The following is a 14,013-nucleotide window of genomic DNA, read 5'->3' on the forward strand; positions in this document are numbered from 1 at the left end:
ATAAAGAGGAGAAAAAAAATGGAACAACTGTAATAGCATATTCAATAAAATAAAAAAAGAAACTAATTATCTTAAGTACATAGAAACAGACTTGACTAAAGCAGTGTAATGCTGAAAAAATTTTTTAAATAAGAGTGTTGGCAGAGTGAACTGAGACTTTATTTGGGGAGAATAAACACTTGATTTGGCTTTTAGTTTGGAGCCTGGGTTAAGAGGCAGTTTCCCAGGCAGTAATCTCCTCTACACCAAGGGTGAGATGACGACTGGGGCTAAGCTTCTGGTGGGCTTCCTGTGCCCTCCACTCCTCTGCACAGCTCCTTTCCTGCCAGCTCTGAGAACAGCAGGGACTGCAGTAGTCATTCACTTGGATAGGATATCAGATGACTCAGACACCAACTTCTCATCGCGGTCTCAATCTTCTTCACAATCACCATCTTGGAGGAGCTGGTGCTGATGCAGTTGAAGAAGCCAGAGCTCCCACCAAAGCCAAAGATGGCCTGGAAGCCTAGGCCATAGTTCAGGTTCCCATTAGCTGGGCTCAGCCCACCTGAGTAGCTGCTGATGGTCTTGGTATGGATACTCATATTCTATACTCCAGACTCCAGCTGGCTCTCTCACCCTCCAGCAACTTGCAGTAGATGGTGATCTCCATGTCCAGGGCCAGGTTGACATTCGTGAACTCCTGGTACACAGCTGTTAGGCCATGTCCTGCTTGGCGGCTCTCAGAGTGGCTTCCAGCTCAGCTACCTTGGCCTGAGCATCTTTGATGGCCAGCTTGCCACAGTGCTCTGCATCCTTGATGGCAGCTTCCAGCGAAGCCCTCTGGCCTTTGAGGCCATCTATCTCAGCCTGGATTCTGCTGATGTTCAGGTTAGTCTCAAATCTCCATCTTTGTGTGACATAGGCCATCCCCATGCTTCCCAGCCAATATCTGCAGCTCCTACCACTTGATGTGGTACAGGACCTCATCCTCAGCCTGGATGCAGTTGGTGATCTCCTCATACTAGGCCTTGACTTAGGCAATGATGCTGTCCAGGCCCAGGGAGAGGCTTGTTGTTCATGGACAGCACTACAGACATGTAGGAGATCTGGGCCTGCAGCTCACGAATCTCCTTGTCATACAACTGCCTGTAGAAGTTGATCTCATTGGTTAGTCCTTCTAGGCAGGACTCCAGGCCAGCTCTACCTTGTTCAGATAAGCTTTATCCACATCCTTTTTGATGAGGTCAAATTCATTCTCCATCTCTGTGTACGTGTTGATCTCAACCTGGTACTTATTCTTCAAGTCCTCCACCAGTCCCTAGATGTTGCCAAACTCCACCATCAGTCTCAGTTTCTTCTGGGCCAGTGTTTCCAGCTGCTGCCAAATGTTGTTGATATAGGTCTCAAACATATTGTCCATGTTACTGTGAGTCATCTTATGCTGCTGCAGGGGAGTCCACTTGGTCTCCAGAATATTATTCTGCTGCTCCAGGCTCCACACTTTATCAATGAAGGAAGCAAAACTTGTTGTTGAGGATCTTGACCTGCTCCTTCACCTGGTTGCACAATCTGGATGCTGGGGTCTGCCTCCTGCTTCACTGGGCTCAGTAGGCTCTGATTCACTTCAGTGGCTTTGATGGTTGCCATACACCCAGCTCTACTGAAACTGCTAGCCAGATTCATGTGGGCGCCCAGGCCAAGCCGGAAGCTACTGCCTACCTGGAAAAAGGCTGAGTTTTTGAGTAGCTGATGCTGGGCCTACTTGAGTATGAGTGGCTGCTGGCCTTGGGGCCAGAGGTGGACACCTTTTAGGACTTCTGGGTCATCATTATGGACATGGTAGAGGCTAGAGTGGAGGCAAGGAGCCAAACCAGACACAGATTTCCAGAAGAAACCAAAAAGCTGCTTCTAAAAAATATACTTTATTGTAAATGTATACAAGCACTAATTTTTGTGTAGAAAACTCAAAAGATTTTTGTATAAATACCTTCCCTAGGATGAGCACACCTGAAATACTTACACTGCTTTCAGAGGAGACACTTGGTGGGCACAAAGTAAAATAGTAAGAGGCATAAAAAATCATGTTATTTTTAGACTCTTCAGAAGCTTTATTAATTCCTTCAAACTATGTAATTTGCCATTATGTTACTACTTCATTTTACTACTACCAGCATCTTCTGTAGGAGACTTCTTTCAGCATTAGACATGACAGTATTATTTAACTTGTTAATTTTTCATAATTGAGATGACTTTTTTGATAGAAATGGGGTGGTAATTAGAAAAAAGTCACAAATGTTAATATTTAATAAAAAATAATAATGTGTTAGGGGTTATTTTGTTTCATTTTTTTCTTTTCTTTTTAATTTTCAAATCACAAAACAATCTTGGGTGTAGAATTTGTAACTCTCCTCAAAAAGACATGCAGCAGTTCAGTCACCAGGGAGCCCTGAGAACCTTTTTTAAAGTAGTACCTGGGCCAGCCAGGTATTGGTTGAAGGCCTAAAAGTGTTCTAACAATGTGGCCAAACCTGTCTTGCTGAACAAAACAATTCCTCTATCACAGACTTGCAAAGCAATTGAGTTTTGTCTTACAATACAAGGTCTCCAAATTAAGATGTGTTTCCACATTAGTAAATTGATAAAATTATTGAATAGGAAAGAAAGAAATAAAGTAGCTAATATCAAATAAACTAAAGTGGGAATAGCTTTTACATCCCAATAAATCAATACAAAATAAAGTAGAAACTTTTGGCCAAGATGGAGATGGAGGTGAAAATACTGTGCCTCCTAACACAACCAAAATTAAAGACAACAAAGATTTAAAAACAAAAACATAACCAAAACAGAAAGAAAATTGAACTGTATTGAACCATTTAACTAGACAAGTAAAAGGGGCAAAGTCTGTGGCCAGAGGAGAGGGGTTGCAGCAGGAAAAGGCAGTGGCAGCCACACCCAGGAGGGCAGGCGGCACGGGGCTGACCTTGGAACACATTTGCAGGCAGGTAAACTAGGCAAAAATGAGCAGCAAGACAGACTGCGCAACCCAGGGCGCCAGGGTCAGGAAATAAAGCCTAAAAGCACTGATTAAAAAGGTGCTGACTTGTGGGAAGTGGTAGAGGGGACTGAAATCCGAGAGAGTGCGAAACAAGACCCGTTGCTCCCTTTCTGACCGTGCCCCCACATACAGCGTCACAACCCAGCAACGTGGGTTGTCTCATGCTGGTGAAAAACTAAGCCTCTGCCACTCATACCTAAAAGGCACAACCTGACCATAAATGGCTCAATCAGAAAAACAAATCAAAGCCGCAGGGCCAATACTTTTAAGTGACAAAGACGGCCAAGCTATTAGATGCACAGTTCAAAACACTGGTGATCAAGATGCTCACAGAACTGGTTGATTTTAGTCACAAATTAGAGGAACAAATGAAGGCTAAACTAATTGAAATGAAGGGAAATGCACAGGAAACCAATAGTGATGAAAAAGAAACTGGGACTCAAATCAAGGGAGTGGACCAGTGGGAAGAAATAAACGACCAACCAGAAAACAATGAAGAAACAAAAATTTAAAAATTGAGGAGAGGCATAGGAACCTCCAGGACATCTTTAAATGTGCCAACATCTGAATTTTAGGGGTACCCGAAGGGGAAGAGGAAGAGCAACAAGTGGAAAACTTATATGAACAAATAATAAAGGAGAACTTCCCCAATCCGGCGAAGGAAATAGATTTCCAGGAAGTCCAGGAAGCTCAGAGAGTCCCAAAGAAGGTGGACCCAAGGAGGAACACACCAAGGCACGTCATAATTACACTAGCCAAGATTAAAATGAAGGAGAGAATCCTAGAAGCAGCAAGAGATAAGGGGACAGTCACCCACAAAGGAGTTCCCATCAGACTGTCAGCAGATTTCTCAAAAGAGACCTTACAGGCAAGAAGGAGTTGGAAAGAAGTATTCCAAGTCATGAAATCCAAAGACCTACATCCAAGATTACTCTATCCAGCAAAACTTTCATTAGACTGGAAGGGCAGATAAAGTGCTTCTCAGATAAGGTCAAATTCAAGGAGTTCATCATCACCAAGCTCTTATTATTATATGAAATATTAAAGGGACTTACCTAAGAAAAAGAAGATAAAAATATGAACAGTGAAAGGACAGCAAACTCACAATTATTGACAACCACCCCTAAAACAAAAGCAAACTAAGCAGACTCCTAAAACAGGAGTGGAGCCACAGAAATGGAGATTACATGGAAAATTAGCAATTGGGGAGTAGGAGGAGGAGAGGTGGGAGAAGGTACAGAGAATAAGTAGCATAGACAGTGGGGAGAAAATAGACAGGGTGAGGGCAAGAGTAGTGTAGGAAATGTAGAATTTAAAGAACTTGAGACACATGGACATGAACTAAAGGGGGGGAAGATAGGTGGGAGGGGGTATGCAGGGTGGAGGGGAATGAAGGGGGGAAATGGGACAACTGTAATGGCATAATCAATAAAATATATTTAAAAAAACCCCAACAAAGAAGAGAATGATCATGGTGGTTGTAGGCCATGTCCTGGATAATAAAAGAACTATTGACTAAAAACATTATTTTCTTTAGAGCCTGATGAAATCTCTTCAGAGGTTCCGACCCCTGGAAAGGTTCCTGAAATTCCAGTGTGGAATTCAAAACAAAAACCGTATTAACACACAAAGCAGTTCACTGAGCTGTACTCTTATGAATTCTGCACTTTACAGAATACCTCAATAGAAGACAAAAAACTACAGATACACATTGAAATTAAAATAATTATTTTAATTTTTATTTACTGATTTTGAGAAAGAGAGAAAAACATTGATTTGTTGTTGCACTTATTTTTGCATTTATTGGTTGACTCCCATACATGCCCTGACCAGGGATCAATCCTGCAACCTTGACGTATCTGGATGATGCCCTAACCAACTGAGCTCCCTGGACAGGGCCAAAATAATTTTTTGTTTTGGGCACTTAATTTTTAGTTTCCTTCTAGTCCAGCACTGATTCTCACAGAAAGGAAGAAATAAAATTAAGATGTCATTATATTATAAATTATTTTAATCATCATATTCTTAACTTACTTAGAGACTGCAATAGCTTTAACTTGTATTTTTCCATCAGGCAGAGTAATAGGCTTTGTATACTTAAATGTATTATTTTCACCATAACCAATTCTCTTTAGGAATTCAGGTTTGCTGCCATCCAGGGTGTAATATATATTGACATCTGGGGTATCTGAAAAACCCAAAACAGAATAACTGGGATTAACACTAAAGCAACAAGTACCTGAATAATGCCAAAGGGTCAGTTATTTAATGAGATTTTTTTACATATTCTAGAAATTAACAATAATTGAGTTGTTTCTCTATGCTGGGCACTCTGCCTTATGTGAATAAGCTTGTTTCATCTGTAAAACCCTATAAGATAAATCCTATTTTATACCCATTTTACAGATGAGGTAACTGAGTCCCAGAGAGGTTAAGAAATCTATCAGGTAACAGCAGAGTTGTGGCTTGACTTCTGCTAAGTTGGATGCATAGCCCATATTCTTGAACCTCTATGCTATTCTGTGTCTTGAATAGGGCATTGATACATGCAAATAGAGTAGGGGTCTATGTTAAGACTGGAATACCCATGCAGAAAGCAGAAGATAGTTTTTCACTTTTTTGCACATTGCTTAAGAAATGATTTTATATTTTATTTGAACTTGGTAAATGATTCATTCTTATAATTCATGGAAAATTTCTAAAGCTAATAAATGCATATGAATCATGATTTAACATTTCAAAAATGATACATAATTAAAGCTCTCCTTTCCACTCCCAACATCCTGAGTATCCTTTCAAAAATAGTTTATATACACACAAGCATATATGTGCATGTTCTTAATTTTTTCACTCTTTTTATACAAAGGAGACATATCATACCTATTCATTTCTTTTTTCATTTAACAGTATATCTTGGATATTGTTCTATATTGGTAGGTAGAGTGACTTTTTACCCACAATCTCTCCCATATCATGTGCTATCAATTTTTCTTTCAGTTTTGCCAATATCTTGGATTTAGAAAATCTTGTAGTTTTAACTCACATTTCTTACATTTTGAGAAGATTCATTTATTCCTTTAATAAATATTTATCAAATACCTATTATGTGCCAGAGACTGTTCTAGTATCTGGGGATAGACCAGTGACCAAAGTCCCTGCTCTCATGGAGCTTCCATTTCAGGAAGAGGACACAAACAGTAAAACAAAAAATGATATACAATCTGTTGAATGGTGATCAAATGCAGTGGAGTAAATAAAGCAGGGAATAAGGACTGGTCAGCAAGCAGGTAAAGGGGGAGGCAAAGCACATTCTTGTATATTTAAAAGAAATTTATATTTCCTTTCCTACAAAATGTCCTTTTACATCCTTTGTCCATTTTTTCTATAGTGTTATTATTCTTTTTGTTACTGAATTTTAGAATGACTTATTAGATACTTAAAATGTTAGAAATTTGGATACCCTGTTACTCATATCACTATTTGTCAATAACCATCCAACTTCGAAGACATGGACACATATATTAAAATTTGTATTTTGCCTTGAGAATTTTAAAAATAATATTAGCTTTTAAGGTAAAGAGAGGCTTAGTATAATGTAATACACTCTTAGTTGGAACTCTGTCTAGGAAGCACAGGGATCATAATATAAAAACAGATAAATAATTTTCACACATATCAATTATTAAAGTATACTGGGATCTCAAAGTCTGTTTTTTAAAATATATTTTATTGATTATGCCCTTACAGTTGTCCCATTTCCCCCCTTCATTCCCTTCCACCCTGCACACCCTCCCCCACCACTACCCCCCTTTAGTTTATGTCCATGTGTCTCAAGTTCTTTAGATTCTGTATTTCCCATACTATCCTTGCCCTGCCCCCTGTCTATTTTCTACCTACCATCTATACTACTTATTCTCTGTACCTTCTCCCCCATTCTCCTCCTCCCACTCCCCTGTTGCTAACCCTCCATGTGATCTCCATTTCTATGGTTCCACTCCTGATCTAGCTGTCCTCTTGTTTGCTTTTTTTTTAAGGTGTGGTTGTTCGTAACTGTGAGTTTGCTGTCCTTTCACTGTTCATATTTTTTATCTTCTTAGATAAGTCCCTTTAACATTTCATATAATAAGGGTTTGGTGATGATGAACTCCTTGAATTTGACCTTATCTGAGAAGCACTTTATCTGCCCTTCCATTCTAAATGAAAGCTTTGCTGCATAGAGCAATCTTGGATGTAGGTCTTTGGATTTCATGACTTGGAATACTTCTTTCCAGCCCCTTCTTGCCTGTAAGGTCTCTTTTGAGAAATCAGCTGATAGTCTGATGGGAACTCCTTTGTGGGTGACTGTCCCCTTATCTCTTGCTGCTTCTAGGATTCTCTCCTTCATTTTAATCTTGGGTGATGTAATTATGATGTGCCTTGGTGTGTTCCTCCTTGGGTCCACCTTCTTTGGGATTCTCTGAGCTTCCTGGACTTCCTGGAAGTCTATTTCCTTTGCCAGATTGGGGAAGTTCTCCTTTATTATTTGTTCAAATAAGTTTTCCACTTGTTACTCTTCCTCTTCCCCTTCTGGTACCCCTATAATTCAGATGTTGGTACATTTAAAGATGTCCTGGAGGTTCCTAAGCCTCTCCTCAATTTTTAAAATTCTTGTTTCTTCATTCTTTTCTGTTTGGTCATTTATTTCTTCCCACTGGTCCACTCCCTTGATTTGAGTCCCAGTTTCCTTTCCATCACTATTGGTTTCCTGTGCATTTCCCTTCATTCCAATCAGTTTAGCTTTCATATGTTCCTCTAATTTGTGACTAAAATCAACCAGTTCTGTGAGCATCTTGATCACCAGTATTTTGAACTGTGCATCTGATAGGTTGGCTATTTCTTGTTCCCTTAGAAGTTTTGGCTCTGGGGCTTTCAGTTGTTCTCCCTGAGCCATAATGTTTTGGTTTGTTCGCACCTGTTATGTTTGAGGGGCGGAGACTTAGGTGTTTACCAGGGTGGGGTGACCCAGTCGCTGGGATGTGAGGCTGTATGTGGAAGCAGGGTCAGAGCGGGGCAATGGCATTTGTTCTGCTTTCTCTCAGATTTTGGTCCCCTCTGCTGCTTCCTGCAAGCAAACCAGGCTCCCTGGTGCTGGCTCCCAGGTGTGTGGGCCTGTGCACCCTCTGGGACCCTGTGGGTTTCTCCAATGAACTCTCTGTGAGCCTGGGAGCTTCTCCTGACACCTCGACCCCAAAAGTTTTTCCAATTGGTGCTTTTAGGCTTTAATTCCTGGGGCTGGGGCCCTGGGTTGTGCGGTCTATCTCACTGCTCGCTCCTTTGCCTGGTTTATCTGTGAGTGAATGTGTGACCACTGTCCACAGCTGCCTTGCACCCTCACTGGGTCTGCCCATTGCCACCTCACACCTGGGATCTGCCAGTCACTGCCCATGCCTGGGTCGGTTCAGCCACTTTTTCCTGCGTGACCCTGCTCTGACCCCGCTCCGACAGCCAGACTCGCTGACTCCACCCCTCTTGCTGGTCTGGCTGAATGGTTCGTTGTTGTTGGACTTCCGTACAGTTCAATTTTCCGTGCTTTGGTTGCATTTTTGTTACTAAAACTTTGTTGTGTTTAAACGTGGTTGTGCGAGGAGGTACAGTGTTTCCACCTATGCCTCCATTTTGACCCTCAAAGTCTGTTTTAAACAAGAATTTTTTCAGCCCTGACTGGTGTGGCTCAGTGGATTGAGCTCCGGCCTGCAAACCACACGATCACGGTTCGATTCCCAGTCAGGGCACATGCCTGGGTTGCAGGCCAGTTCCCAGTAGGGGACTCACGACAGGCAACCATATATTGATATTTCTCTCCTTCTCTCCTTCCCTTCCTCTCTAAAGATAAATAAATAAAATCTTTAAAAAAAAATAATTTTTTCATGTTTTATCTATAAAACTTTCCCTCCTCCTTACATTATATATACATATGTATATATACATGCATATATGAGTGTACATATATATATATGTATATATATGTGTATATATATATGTGTGTGTATATATATATACACATACACACACACTTCTGACATTAGTAGGGAATATATTCACTGGTTTACTTTGGCATTATTACATGCTAGACCCATTTAATACTCACAATGGCTCTATATGTTAGATATTATTATCACTTCTTATACTAAGGAAACAGACTCCAGAAGGCTAATTGATGTACCAAAAATCATCAGAAGTTGTCAAACCCAGAATTCAATCTTCAACCTGAGTGGAGACTCTGTGTTAGTAGGTCAAATTCATTGTCCCAGCAAAAATAACGAGCATCCTGTGAACATTTGGGGAAGCACTGGAACATCCTACCTCAGCTAAGGTGAGTCCAGGCATTGCTACAATTATGTACCTATACATATGAAAGGGTGGTCAAAGCTAACCACTTCAGTCTAAATACACACCACTCTGTAAACCACCAAAGGTAACACTGCTGCAAATTGTGGAAGTTTTATAAACTTCCCAAGGTCCTGATTGTAGAAAACATGCAAAGAAGAAAACCAACAAGCAAGATAAAGCATTTGGTTATGTTATTTTAAACCATTTTAAGTATGTTTGATTCTTACCTGATTTCATTTCCAAGAGTGTATTGTTATCAATTTCGTGGTTGGCTTTTCCAGGGTGAGGCACTCGCAGTGGTATGATCTGAGGGACACACACTGAACCAGCAGTCATTTTCCCTGCTTACATTTTTAAAAAATGCACATGAAAATAAACTCCAACAGCTACCTACATTTGAACACAAAAGCTGAAGAGAAGCACCACATTTGAATACAGTAAAATTAGTAAAAACTAAAAAGAATACTGTTAATACATCACCTAAAAATACTATTAAAATTTTTTACCTCAAGTTGTTCTTTATTTTAATGACGGGGAAGAACAAAGAACCTTTCAGGATGGTGAAAATATACTTTATTACAATAGCTGCCATCAATATACTGGTTCCAGAGAGACAAAAGAAAATATAAGCATTCTATAATAAGATTTCATTTGCATTTTCAATTAATTCTAAAGAATACTTCAATTTGTTCAACATTATGACTTAGGGAGTTGAAAATTTTTCCATGATAAAAATATAATTTTGGCAACCACAACCTTTATAATATGTGAAGAATGAAATTTAAAAAAAAGCTTGTATAGTATATCAATAATGCATGCTTTCCTCTCTTTGAATCAAATACTGTTATACCTAGTGTAAGAATTCAGATGACCTTGATGAAATGTGTATTGAAATGTTCACGAAAAAATACATTTTTATGTATCATTTTTACCTTCTAGATATTTTCTAAATGGATATTCTAAAATCACAGAAATAAAAGCTATCTATCATGCAATGCTGGAGAGATTAAAAACTGAACAGAAGTAAAACTGCCTAAATTCTAGAGTTGATCACCTTAGTGTAAGAATGTCAGAAATCTCTTAATTGAGACTTCTGGCCAAGATGGATACGTAAGTGGAAATACTGTACCTCCTTGCACAACCAAATTTAAGGACAAGAAAGATTTAGAAACAAAAACACAAGCAAAACAGACAGAAAATTAAATTGTACCGAAGTCTGACAAGAACGCACCATTCATCCAGACTGGTAAGAGGGACAAAGCTGGTGGAGAGGGGTCACAGCAGGAAAAAGTGGTGGCTGCTGGACCAACCCAGGTGCGCCGGCTGGCAGATCCCAGGCATGGGGTGGCAACAGGCAGACCCAGTGAGGGCACAAGGTGGCTGGCTGACTGCGGTCACACATTCATGTGCAGATAAACCAGGTGAAAAAATGAATAGTGAAACAGACCACGCAACGCAGGGCCCCAGTGCCAGGAAATAAAGCCTAAAAGCACTGGTTGAAAAAACTTGCGGGGGTTGAAGTGGCGGGAGAAGCTCCCAGGCTCACAGGAGAGTTTGTTGGAGAGACCCACAGGGTCCTAGAACACACACAAGCCCACCCACCTGGGAACCAGCACCAGAAGGGCCCAATTTGCTTGTGGGAGGCAGGAGAGGGAACCGAAATCCGAGAGAGAGCGGAACAATCGCCATTGCTCCCTCTCTGACTTCGCCCCCCAGTCACAACCCAGCAATGGGGTTGACCTGCCTGGGTGAACACCTAAGCTTTCGCCCCTCACATGTAACAGGAGTGAACAGACCAAAACATTATGGCTCAAGAAGAAGAACAACTCAAAGCTCCAGAGCCAATACTTCTAAGGGAACAAGAAATAGCCAACCTATCAGATGCACAGTTCAAAAAAACTGGTAATCAGGATGCTCACAGAACTGGTTGATTTTTGTTTGCAAATTAGATGAAAAAATGAAGCGTACACTAAGTGAAATGAAGGAAAATGCACAGAGAACCAATAGTGGTGGAAAGGAAACTGGGACTCAAATCAAGGGAGTGGACCAGTGGGAAGAAATAAATGACCAAACAGAAAAGAATGAAGAAACAAGAATTTTAAAAATTGAGGAGAGGCTTAGGAACCTGCAGGACATCTTTAAATGTACCAACATCTGAATTATAGGGGTACCAGAAGGGGAAGAGGAAGAGTAACAAGTGGAAAACTTATCTGAACAAATAATAAAGGAGAACTTCCCCAATCTGGCAATGCAAATAGACTTCCAGGAAGTCCGGGAAGCTCAGAGAGTCCCAAAGAAGGTGGACCCAAGGAGGAACACACCAAGGCACATCATAATTACATCACCCAAGATTAAAATGAAGGAGAGAATCCTAGAAGTAGCAAGAGATAAGGGGACAGTCACCTACAAAGATGTTCCCATCAGATTGTCAGCTGATTTCTCAAAAGAGACCTTACAGGCAAGAAGGGGCTGGAAAGAAGTATTCTAAGTCATGAAATCCAAAGACCTACAGCCAAGATTGCTTTATCCAGCAAAGCTTTCATTTAGAATGGAAGGACAGATAAAGTGCTTCTCAGATAAGGTCGAGTTCAAGGAGTTCATCATCACCAAGCCCTTATTATATGAAATGTTAAAGGGACTTATCTAAGAAAAAGAAGATAAAAATATGAACAGTGAATGGACAGCAAACTCACAGTTATTAACAACCACATGTAAAAGAAGCAAACTAAGCAGACACCTACAACAGGAGTGGATCCACAGAAATGGAGATCACATGGAAGGTTAGCAATAGGGGAATGAGAGGAGGAGAATGGGGGAGAAGGTACAGAGAATAAGTAGCATAGATGGTAGGTAGAAAATAGACAAGCGGAGGGCAAGAACAGTGTGGGAAATGTAGAAGCTAAAGAACTTTTGACACAAGGACATGAACTAAAGTGGGAGATTGGGGGGGAAGGGAGGTGTAGAGTGGAGAGGAATAAAGGGGGAAATGGGACAACTGTAAGGGCATAATCAGTAAAATATATTTAAAAAAATCTCTTAATTGTATGGAGATTGCTCATGGGTTTAAAGTTAAGTTGTGCAAGCCAAAGTTACCAAAAATTTTATTACTAATCAACAATCTTAGTAAAAAGAACACAATTACACAGAAAAATCTGTATTTGCACCTTGAAAAAAAAGGAAGCATCAATTGAAATAGTAGAGAGCTTACTAACTGATGAACACAAAAACTTCTCAGAATCCATTGGGAAAAAGACCCTCCATTCAGACTCTAATCTCCTTGTTGGTTTAATGGTACATTTAATGGGGATATGATTCAAAATTCTACTTGATAGTTGCAGAAATAATATCAAATGATTTCCATTATGGCAACCCATACACTACATGAATTCCGTTGAAAACTTTTATTCCCAAGACTCCTAAGATTTCCTAAGTCTCCTAAGCTATGATCTTCCTACAAATATAAAATGGAGTACAAAAACATTTGCTGGGATCATCCTATTTATTAGCTTTTGTCCATTTGCCAATCTCAATTTCATTTGACTAACTTCCTTGATAAAGTAGTAAGGTCTTTCTATACAAAAAAATAATTCTTCCCTCATCAAAAATTACAACAAATCGATCTTCCTTGGACATTGAGAGGAACAGGCAAGTGAAGTCATGGGTAATTTTTTAAAAGATAGAAAATAAATATTCAAGGTACAAATACTTCACAACTGAGTTTCAGAATGTGTTTTTCATCACTCTATTTTAAGGAATGTTGCTCTTTCCTCATTAGACCTCTACTCCGTATCATTCACTGGAAAAAAAAAGACAGCCTTCTTTTGAATCTTTTCCACACTCTGAGTTATGAGGCAAGATTCACTATCACCTGAATGTCAAGTTACCAGTCTTTAAAGATAGATGCAAAGTACTGATGGCTGTGTACTGGTGCTGATGTGACTTTTTTCCCATTTTCCCTTTATTCCCCTCCACCCTGCACCCCTCCTCCCACCTGCATTTCCTGCCTTTCTTGATTCATGTCCATGGGTCATATGTTTATAAGTTCTTTGGCTTCTCTACTTCCATACCATTTTTAACCTCCCCCTGTCTCTTTTGTACCTACCATTTATGCTTCTTATTCCCGGTATCTTTTCCTTCATTCTCCCCCCTCTTCTTCCTTGCTGATAACCCTCCATGTGATCTGTATTTCTGTGAATCTGTTCCTATTCTACTTGTTTGCTTAGTTTTTGTTTTAAGTTCAGTTGTCGATAGTCGTGATTTTGTTGTTATTTTACTGTTAATATTTTTTATCTTCTTTTTCTTAGATTAAGTCCCTTTAACATTTCATATAATAAGGGATTGGTGATGATGAACACCTTTAACTTGACCTTATCTGGGAAGCACTTTATCTGCTCTTCCATTCCAAATGATAGCTTTGCTGGATAGAGCAATCTTGGTTGTAGGTTCTTGCCTTTCATGACTTCAAATACTTCTTTCCAGCCCCTCCTTTCCTGCAGGGTTTCTTTTGAGAAATCAACTGATAGTCTAATGGGAACCCCTTTGTAGGTAACTGTCTCCTTTTCTATTGCTGCTTTGAAGATTCTCTCATCTTTCATCTTGGGTAATAT

The 14,013-nt window shown here is 39.9% G+C and overlaps 1 pseudogene; it reads right to left on the bottom strand.

Annotated features, from left to right (window-relative positions):
* Positions 1–360: 360 nt before the first annotated feature.
* Positions 361–1,849, bottom strand: LOC118994343 (keratin, type II cytoskeletal 8-like; annotated as a pseudogene).
* Between the last annotated feature and the right edge of the window lie 12,164 nt (positions 1,850–14,013).

This window comes from Sturnira hondurensis, unplaced genomic scaffold (assembly GCF_014824575.4).
Source record: "Sturnira hondurensis isolate 20B ecotype Veracruz unplaced genomic scaffold, ASM1482457v3 Scaffold0009244, whole genome shotgun sequence".
Taxonomy (NCBI): Eukaryota; Metazoa; Chordata; class Mammalia; order Chiroptera; family Phyllostomidae; genus Sturnira; species Sturnira hondurensis.